We start from the raw sequence: 11,260 nt of genomic DNA on the forward strand, positions 1-11,260 counted from the left end.
TCTTGACACAAATGCTAGTTTCCCTCATTTTCAGAGTTTGTGTACCTTTCCCTTTTTACTGATGGCTGCTTTGATTTTAGCAACCTTTCGATCGAGCTCCCCCTTTCCCCTAGACGACTTCACACACACGATCTTTAAGCTGTTCACTTGAAAAAACCTAGCTCAGATCCTGATCTTTGAGAGGACCGGATTGCATTGTGAAGACAAGACGTTGGGTTGTTGACTGTTTCTATGTCTGTGTTCTCACCACCACAGAAAAAAGAAAGCAAACTACTTAGCCAACTGAAGAACCACCAATAGAGAAGATAACTGAGTAGGCTGGCGTTTCAGAAACGTACGGTGGTGACCTAACCAAGGCTGCGAAGCCTGGGTTAGCAGGGATGGCCAGGAACACGGAGGAACCCCAGACCATCTGACACTGGGGGTGACTCATCAGTAGGCAACCCCAACACAGACGGGCATGTACATTGCTCATCGTCCTGATGGCTCCAGCAAGCCCATCGTGGTGCTTCCTGTAGAGCGTGAGACTCGCTGCCTGGGGATGTTCCCCTCCCAGGGCAGGCCAAGTCGTCGCCAGCTGACCAATGTGCTGGCTGCCTCCTGTTAGCTCAGGAAACTGAGCAGCAGGCTGAGGGAGGTAGAAAGGACCTTAGGAGACCACCTGGTCTCGCCTGAGGCCCTGCTGGGGGCCTTGCACAACAGATCGTGATTCACTCTGAGCATTTAGGCAAGACATCTGAAAAGCTAAGTGACCGCATCTGTTTTCTGAGCTGGTGAGAATCAAGCCTTCTAAAGGCGTGTGTGTGTGTGTGTGTGTGTGTGTGTGTGACAGGCTCATACATGCTTTATAGAGCCAGAGGACGTGTGACATCCCTACCTTTGGAAGGCCTGATTCTCATGATCTCAAAAAACAGATGTCTGTGAAAGTTCACAGAGTCTTGGTAACATAGTGGTTTGAACACGCAGCTTCGTGAACCGAAAGGTCAGAGGTCTAGCCCACCAGCCACTCTGAGGGAGAATCATGGCCACCTGCTTCCAGAAAGATTTACAGCCTTGCAAACTGCCTGGGGCAATTCTACTGTGTCACAGGGTTACTGTAGGTTGGAATGGACTCAGTGAATGTGGGTGGGCTGCTAACCGAAAAGCTGCAGGTTCGAGTCCACCCAGCGGTGCCACGGCAGCAAGGCCTGGCCAGCTACGGCTGGAAAGTCATTCCCTGAAGACGGTCTGAGCACGGCCCTAACCTGACACACACACGGCTGCCCTGAGTGGGGAGCGGTCGATGGCAACCGGTCTGGTGTTTGTTCTTGGTGACTTCATTCGTTTGCTTCCTCCCCACCGGCTGGAAACAAGTCTCCCTACTCAGCTACCCCACTGCCCTGATTGTCTCCCCGTAGGGCGCTAGCCCAAGCAGTTGAGACACAATCCCTAAATGATTGCAAAGGGCATCGCCCTTGAATGTTCCTCTTCAAGCATCTGAGAGAAGCACGGCACAGCTCAGCCCAAACCCATCTCTTCAGGTGGTTTTTAAATGCATCCACATGTACTTGCAAGCTCAGGCCTGGTTCCTCCCATAGCGTCCCCATCACTGGAACGAGGGAGGGGCTCTGCCAACCCTGGGCTCCCAGAGTAGCCAACTCTGAGTGGCCTGCACAAGGACAGTCAACTCTGAGTCTGGGGCATTCCAGTGACACCAACTGTATAGCTGTGCAAGACATGCGTAGGCAGCAACTCCAAGTCCACGTGATGGGCCCATCCGGAGCAGCCCTGCTTTCTGTCCCAAGCCTGAAATTCATTAATGTGTGCTTTAAAGACTGAGCCAAGCCACCTCCAGGGCAGTGAACCTTGTCCCAGGGACCAGATGAGATGCACAGCTCAAATTGAAAACATTTTGCACATTACAGTCTTTCCAGGAAGTGTTCCCTAACCACTGAGCTAAACACAGAAGAATGTATAAATATATGTGCTCTGCCAACAGAATTCCATTTTATCTTCCAGTTTCTACCATGTCTAACTCTTTCTCTCTTGAGAACAGATTCTGAATGTAAAGTGAGCTAGTTATTATGTTCTTTTAATAGTCGTAACATTGCCAATATCTGGTCATTCTTTCCACTAAGGTATATGTTGGGCTGTTTGCTCCCACACTGGGCATGCTCACAGTCCGGTCAACTCCATCACGATGATCTAATCCTTCATAGGGGGCAGCGGGCCTGGGCTGTGTTCATGATAGTGGTACGGAGGAGTTAAAGACCAACTGAAGAGTCAAAAGGAGCCCGGCTGGTCTATGCAGTGGGTTATGTGTTGGGCTGCTGGTTAGAGCCTGGCAGCCACTCTGAGGGACAAAGACGAGGCTGTCTGCTCTTGTAGAAAGACATACAGTGTCCGAAACCCTAGGAAGAGTTTAACTCTGTCTGATAGACAGGATCACTTGGACTCGGAATCCATGGCAGTACACTAGGTTTTGTAGATGAAAAAGCAGGCTATTAATTGGCACTCCATGGAAGAAATGGATCACCAGGAACCTTTATTTCAGGAAACACAGCTCCCAACCACATGCACACAAGGAGAGGCGAAAGGCATCAACAGGGCATGGGAACCATCTGCTTTCCATCAAAAAGGGCGAGGCATCAATGCCAAAGAGCCACAGCCCAGTACTACAGCCCAGCCCCACGGCTGTACGAGGTCTCCTTTGAATGCTGCTGCTGACAACGGACACTGAAAGTGCCACGGGCAGCCAGAAGAATGAGCACATCTGTCTAGGAGAAGCACAACCAGAAGGCTCCTCACAAGCAAGGATGGCGAGACTCCATCCCACCAACTGTGGACATGGTCTCAGGAGGGGCCAGTCCCTAGAAGACACTATGCTTGGCAACGTAGATGGTCAGCAAAAAAAAAAAAAAAGGCAGGAAGACCATCAATGAGATGACTGGCACCGTGGCTGCGACACTGGGCTCCAACAGCAGGGAGTGTGAGGGTGGCAGGACTGGGCAGCATGTCATCCAATGGGACACAGGGCCAACAGGAGTCGGAACGGACTCAAGACACCTTTTAAGTTTATCTTTGTTTTCAAACGACAAAATGTAGAACCCTAAAAACAAAAGAATAACTTAAATGTACATCCACAGCTTAACTTTACCTGAGTTTTTAGAAAGGAAAAAGGAATCCATTAGCTAAAATTTTGGTCATAGTAACCAGTTTTCTGGATGTTATAAAGTGCTGGCAAGTCAGCTAAAACTCACAGAGGGACACGGCCACCCCAGCTGATGCAGTGTCCGAGCCCACTGTGGAAGCTATGAGGTCATCTAGCTCGCGAGGGTCTTCCTCTTTTGTGCTGACCCTCTACTTCACAAAGAAGGGTCCTTCTCCAGAGACTGCTTCCTGCCGATGATGCGTCCAAAGGATGTGCGGCCAAGTGTCGCCATCCTCGCTCCCAGCTGCACCGCTTCCAGGGCAGACAGAGTCCTGTTACATCGTCTACTTGCTCATAAAATCTCCGACTCTCGCCCCCTCTTTGTAGTTTTGACCTTTGTTCCATGAGGCAAAGCAGGAGGAGTTTGATGATGTATGAAGTTAGAACAGGAAAAAATGCAATCCTTTGATATTTTTATATAAACTCTGCTATCTGCATAATTGTCATAAATCCTTTGATGTTTTTACACAAACTGTTAGATCTTTCCACATAACACATGATCATTTTCTCAGGAAAACCAGAAAAAAATGAACTGGAGGGATGGTTGGGAAAGACAGAGCTATGACTCGGCAGCACCTGTGAATTTGAAAAGTGCTCTACAACGCCCAAGAGCTGCCCCCAGATTGATGCTTGGGGGCATGAATACATTGTGACAAGGCAGCAGATAGGCTGCTCTTACCGAAAGTATAAAACGTTCTTAGCCAGATTTGCCAGAAGCGCGCACGTGCACACACACACACACACTTCTGCAAAGAGTCATGACTTCGAATGTTAACTCATGCTGGATCTGTATATATATACTGAACATATTCTAAGTATCCACCTGTAGAAAAAGACAATTCACGAAAAGAGTATTTTTCAGGGTGAGACAATTCCTACAGACCCAAAAGAAGCTTTTCCAGACTATATAAGAATAAACAGGGTGACCAAGTGCCCAGGAGTCTAATGCTTACTCAGAAAAAGAACCAGATGCCAGCCTCTGGAGGAAAAGCAGGCATCTGATGAACTGGTGAGGGCAGATACAGACAATGAAAAAAGACAGAGTGGTCAACCCCCAACTCCACTAACTGTTCATTTCCACCATCTCCTGGGGTCATGTCTTTGTGTCCACCATCAGCCTTTGGGAGTTATTTTCTCACAATCTCCTCTCTCCATGTTCACAGACTGTCTTGCTTTGCCATTTCTAAAATGTCCAGACTCTCCCCTCAAACAACAGGGTCACTGAGACTCGGAATTGTGTTGATGACAGTTTGTTTTTCTTCTTTACAGGTCCAGACCATGCATTTCCCCCCTTGATCCTCTTTTACAAGCTCAGAAGTAATGTGGTATTTCTAAAATTATTCAATATCTTTAACTATTACTTTCTAGGGCTGTACCTAGGTCCACTGAACAGACGATTTAAGGTTCTTTTTCCCCAACGGTTTTACTGGCATATAATTCATACAACATATAATACTTCAATCACATCAAGAAGAGCTTTATAATCATCACTATCAGTGTTAGAACATTTTCTTCATCTTGTGCTCATTGTTGTTAGCTCCCCATTTTCCATGTCCCTAAGGAACCATTCAACCCGTTAATATCGCTATAAGATCTACCTATCCTGGATTTCATATACAGACACTTAGAAAACAAACAACTAACAATAACAAAGTCAAACAGACAAAAAACTTCAATAAAAAAGAAAGCAGAAAATGCTAAAAGCCGTAACAAATTTAGACGGATCAGGAGGTCAAAGGCTAGGTAGGGTGCTAAGTTTTAACCTCACTGCATCTGCAACAAGCCACTTTCCAATGCAGGCTGCATAGACTATTTGGGCTTGGGTCTTTTCTTGATTAATTTCCAACATCTTGGTAGTTGGTCCATTTTACCGGTGGCGGTGACGGCAGAGGCTGCCTCCCTGCTGTTTTGAGTGGGCAGGGATGCATGCTGACCTGATGACCCTGGGTTTCCTCTCCCAGCTCTTAAAATCTATGTAAGGATAACTTCTCCATAAAGATCAGCTTACTTTTTTAATTGGCAATAATCTAGCCTCCTTTCTGGTTCTCTTCATTTATATCCCTTCATGTTCATTATCTTTTGTTTTTCTTTTTCCCCCCACGAATTGTACTGAGTGGGTTGGTGACTACCTTTTTCAAAATATTTAAGACTTTAAATGGTTTGGTTTTTTTTTTACTTTAAATGGTTTTTTGGCTACTTTGTTTCTAAATTGCCTTTTCAAACCAAGCTTTATGAGACAATGGATTTATTATGTGATGCTTTGCTGAATTCTCACTGTATAAAACCCCTAACAACCCCCACACCCTCAACAAAGAAAAAAAAAAAGTTCAATCTGGCAGGATGTATTTTTTAAATAAATACTCCAAAGCTGCTTTTGCTCAAGATCCCTATCGTGGTGTTTAGACACCCCTTTTCTCGTCACAGATCACAGTGCTTCATCAGGGCTGAGTGAACTGACTGGAACAAGCAGAGCGACCCCAGAAGCCCTTTTCTCTGAGGGAATTCTTGCCAACAGCAGAGTTCCGTAGGAAGATTGCAGGGTACAGGTATTAGAACAAAACACCAAGACCAACTGTCTTGCTAGAATGTCGATTTGTTAAGCAAATCCTGGAAACCTTTTGATTAATAAGTTTAACACCAGCTGTATTTCCCTAAACATCTTAGCTTTGACATGCTAGGCACAAAGATCACTAAAATCTTCACACAATGTAAGTGGTTGCAGTTGTGTATCCTGAGGCTCTGGAAACAGTAGTAATCTACAGAGTTATGTTCTTAAGACCTCCAAACCAAACCAAACTCAATGCCATCGAGTCAGTGCTGACTGTGGGTTTCCAGGACGGTTAAGTGTTTAGGGGGGTAGAAAGCCTGAGGAGATGCTGTGGTTTCTAACTGCCGACCATGTGCATCGAAGCCCAACACATAACCATTACACCACCAGGGCTCTTGTCCTTTATGCCTATTGCTATATGCTATTGAGGGAATGCTTCCATTGACTAAATTATATAACTCTTGCCTGTTCACATCAGACATATCAGGGCATTCCTCTGAGAAATCTATAGTCTAAGCAAGTGAGGGAACCAAGATGATTTATCACGAGTGTGTGTGGAGGGCTTACTAGTACTTGAGGCAAAAGTTCAGCAACCATAGGTTCTGAGATTTGTCAGAAAAAGAACATTCTAGCATTCAATCCATTGCTATTAGCAAGAACTGGTAGAGTGGCTCAAAAATATTTCATGCCTTGGGGTAGATCTTTGGGTGCTTTGGTGGCACAGTGCTTGGCTGCTAATCAAAAGACTGCCAGTTCGTACCACCAGCCACTCACGGGAAACCCTGTGGGACACTTCTACTCTGTCCTATAGGGTTGCTAAGAGTCAGAATCGATTTCCTGGCAAAAGGTTATTGGCTTGGTTTGAGGTATATGCTTCTCACTTCCCTGTCTTCAAATAAAGCAAGGGCCACGCTTTACCTACTTAAGACAGTTATTGGGAAAAGCATCTTATGATGGCCCCATGAAAAAGGTCAAGTCCAAAAGAAAAGAAAACGGTCAAGTTCACTGAACAGAGTCTGGGGTCCTAAGAGCTTGCAAGAGGCCATTAAAGAGGCCATTAAAGGAGAGCAACTGGTCTCTATTCACCCGAACAACGAGAAGAGAGTCAGTAACATACGGTCAGGTTACAGAATTTTTGGCTAATTGTCTCCTTAAACAATGGCCACTTTTGTCATGAGACCACGACCACCGTGACCAAACATTTTGATCAGACGCCACAGAAGAATCCTGAGTAAAATGGGGAACAGAATTTCAAATTCTAGCCATTCTACACTTTCTGGAAACACGGAGGGTAGACAATCCCTAAAAACTCTTGCTCTGAGATCATCCTAAACCTGAAACTAAAAGCATCCCCTGAAGTCATATGAAGCCGGGTAATGTGGTTAACCAGTAAGGTTGCCTGCCTTGAGCATTATGCTCCTTAAGAGATCAAATCGACACGATTGGATAGAAATCCTAGGGGCCAGTGAGTTTATGTGACTGGAGGAGGAAGAACTCAGGAAAGGAGGGTGAGTGAGGGCAGGTCACTCAATTGCACATGTACTAACAGTTGAACTGGCATGTATTTTGCTGTATCTTCAATAAAGAAAATTTGGGGCTGAAGTTGTGACTTTCCTTTCAAAGTGACCAAGGTAATCGCACCTGTTTACACGGAGGGAGGGGGTGTTGTTAACGTGAACACACCCCAGGCTGTGCAGCTGGATTGGATAATGCCTTGTGAAGGTGTGTGCTACAGCGAAGCCTGTCGTGGTAGCTGCTGATGCTGTCTGTCTGTCTGGAGAATAAACCTGATGGTTCTGCCTTCTCCCAACCCCCAACCCCCAAAAAAGAAAATGTGGGGCTGAAAGAAGGCTAATAAGCGACTTAGGTTGCGAAAAATATTTTACCTACCCCTCAAAGCTGGAGTACCCAACAATATCAAGTCCTGGAATGCATGTTGGCGACAGGACAACAAAGTGACTCATTCAACATCCATGTGGAGTTCTGGAGCTTGGCTTTCTGAAGTGGGCATCACCCAAAGCACGCGTGGTAGCAATGCAGAGAACACCATGTGCTTGTTAAGATGGGTGAACTCTGCAAGAACTCGGTGGAGTACACTAAGATCACTTCCCCAGGGCTTTGATACCGTGATGGATTGAACTGTGTCCCTTCCACATGTGTCAACGTGGCTAGGCTATAATTTTCAGTATCATGTAGTGATCTTCCATTTTGTTATCGGACACAGTCATGCTCCGTGTTGTAAATTTTAGCCTCTATGTTAATGTGGCAGGATGAGGCAGGATGATGGGGCAGTTCTACTAATGAGCGGAGGAGCTCTGGTGGTGGAGTGGTTATGCACTGGGCTGCGATCGACATGGTCGGCAGTTCAAAACCACCAGAAGCTCTCTGAAAAGGGACTGCTCTTGGAAACCCACAGGGGTCAACGTGAGTCAGTAGTGAGTTTGATTTTTGTTTTATGTTAATGAGGCAGGATATAAGAGAGATTAACCTTTTTTTGTAATCTACCAAGAAAGAAGAGTTGGGAGTGGACCACACCCTTTCAATTTAGGGCTCCAGCACTTCAAACCTCTTATACTCAGGACGACTGTTGCCAAGGCACACGGAGATCTCCAAGGACCACTGGACCCAGATGTGGGAAGAGCCAGAGGAAAAGAGAAAGCCTATCCCTAGAGCCAGCACTTTGAAAGCAGATGTTGAGAATACACCCACTTGTTCTGCTACACTAGCAGTAGGTAACTAAGACAGAGAGTATATTCCAGCAATGTCAGATGCTACCAGGGTCCTCTCCATGCTCCCCCCATCCCAAAACTTCCTGTGATTATTCCAAAATGAAAAGTTAAAAAAAAATCTTATGTGGAATAAGAACCTTTGAGGCATGCTAGTGAAGGAGTGATGTCTTCTAAGGAAGAGACAAAGTAAAGTCCACACCATCACAGATACACGAACGCTTACGCCATACATACTTGTTTTAAACATCAAAGCGGATGACTTCAAAAAGGCACACTCAACTTTCTTGATTAAATAGTTATTATCATTTTATTGAGGCTCAGTTTTGTTCTGACTACACAGCTAACTAGAACTGCGGGTTAGATATGCTCTAATCAAAATCAGAAAGCAAGCACACACAATTCCTGCCTGCCCACTGCACTTCTCCCATCTATAACTTCCTCCAAAAATCAAATTTCTCCTTTAAACTCACAAGTTTAACCAACAGTGCTCTGCAGCCTTCATTGATATCAATCCCCATCTCAACTTCAAAGATCTAGGCTTGTACACAGGTCCAGGGGCACACACTTTAGATTATAACTTATTTTCAATCTTGACCTTCTTTTCTCCCAACAAGCCATTATTTTCCTTGTGCCTAAATTGTTTCTTGGCTGTGAAGCACCTTAAGAAACTGCATTAGAAAATGTTTTGAGAAACGATGTACAAATGCGCTTTACACAACTGATGTGTGTATGGATTGGGATAACAGTTCTGTGAGCCCCTAACAAAATGTTATAAAAAAATAATAAAACATCAACAACAAAAAAAAGAAACTGCATTAACTTTTTTTTGATTATTTAAGAGAACACTTACTAAGTCTTAAATGGGACAAAGGCTAGGAAAGGCAGACACATCATTCAGATGAGGGAGACCATTAGCATGAGGTCATAATTGTATCCAGGGGTTTTCTGATATAAACTGTCATAAAGACATAGTTGGTGGCAGATCAATACATATTCATAAATGGGATTACTGAAGTGGGAATGGGGCCATGATTGGTCCAAGTACATAGCAAGGGGAAGAGGCATTTACAAGATTGGTCCGGGAGCCTCCCTAAGGCAGCCAGGGCATGACTTATGACTGACTATGCAACCCTCAGTACAGTGGTCTCTATCGAGGACTTTCTCATGCAAGCCCCCAGGGGATACTGCCCCTCTCTGGGTTGGGCAGCGGGATGGGATGGATAGGCAGTGGTTGAGGTAACCCACTTTCCAATGCACTGTTGGAAGGCAAAGCTAATCACATCTCTGGTCAATGGTCAAAGGGAATTCAACGAAAGCTTAATCCACATGGAAACTCTACAAATGGATTTTGGGCTTTTCGCCTATTGCCTTCTGTACACTGGGTGATCAGAATTTAAGATTCAATACAAATCCTTCCTCTGATCATGGATTTTATTATTTACAATCTTTACAGCCTGGTGTGCTCCTTCCATATGGACCACTACATTAGCTCTTTCAAGGGTACATGGATTTTGCTTTACATTAAGGTGTTTGTCATTCATAAGTATCCCTAACAACCTTATCTCCCACACCTGGGAATTATTTAATGAACTTTTTCTTCAGTGGAGATAAATTAAAAAATCTCCTTTTGACTCACTGGTTCTCAAAGTTGGCTTCACATTAGAATTACCTTAAAAGCTCCCCAGGTAGTTCTAACACGCAAATTTGATAACCAGTGCTTTATTTTACCACACACATTTTTTAAAAATCCACATACCTAATAATGAACACTTCTGATGCATAGAGAAAGAAGAAATCATGTATTTGAATGCTTAAGAAATCCAAGCAGTTATTCAGTTAGACTCCTCCCAATCCATGGGTTAGACCCTCCATTGGCAATGGCATTTCCTGACAGTAAGTACTGGGAACAACGTCTTTCAGATCTTGAAGAGGCCCCACTCAGACACTTGGGGCTCATGTCTAGAGAGAAAAGGGCAAGACCTAAGTAAACTAAGCAGATCCTCTCAAGAGAAGAGGGGATTTCAGAGAGCGCTGAACAAACAGTGCCTTCTGTTTGGAAAAGCAGACACCAAAGCGGCATCTTCCAGGGTTGCTCAGCCTGCTGTTAAAGGGATGAGATGCAAGAAGGTATTTCCAGAGCTCAAAAGGGCAGAGAAGCATCAGAAAGAACTTCATGGTGAAGGAAGTACATCTTGTCTATTTTATCTCCACTGAAACAGCACCCAGTTCCAAGAGCGTGTGTGTTTTGAACTAAAGCTACTACTTACAACGCAACTGCTTTATCCCTATCAATTCCAAATCTAGATTCAAAAGGTGGTGTTCAAATGAGGGCAGCATATAAAACTGGAATTTTATAATACAAAACATTTAAAATTCTGTGGATATCAAATTAGGGCTATCTTCAAAACACAAATATATAATCATTAGGAGAAATTGTTTCACTGTGGCCCAAGAGTGCTACTCTTCCGTTTATCCTCTTTGGGAAAATTTCCAAAGGCGGTCCCTGCAACATTGTTAGAAGTTAATAACACAAATTAGTGAAAATAATGTTATAGACAAATCAGACTACACATATGAGGGGTACCCCCAAAAAAACCTGGAAGGCGGAGTATGCATTTCTCCTGCTAGGCGAGCAAGAAAGGAATCGCAGATATGACAAATGTATTACATGCAATGGAGAGTACTTTGTAAAACAATTTAAATGCATAGCTTAAAAATAAAATCGTTGGGGGGGGGGACTCCCCCTTGTATACATAGGTGTACACACAAACGTAACCCAAAGATACATTGCTG

This window comes from Echinops telfairi, unplaced genomic scaffold, assembly GCF_000313985.2.
Source record: "Echinops telfairi isolate 266 unplaced genomic scaffold, ASM31398v2 ScPeMD7_18;HRSCAF=68, whole genome shotgun sequence".
Taxonomy (NCBI): Eukaryota; Metazoa; Chordata; class Mammalia; order Afrosoricida; family Tenrecidae; genus Echinops; species Echinops telfairi.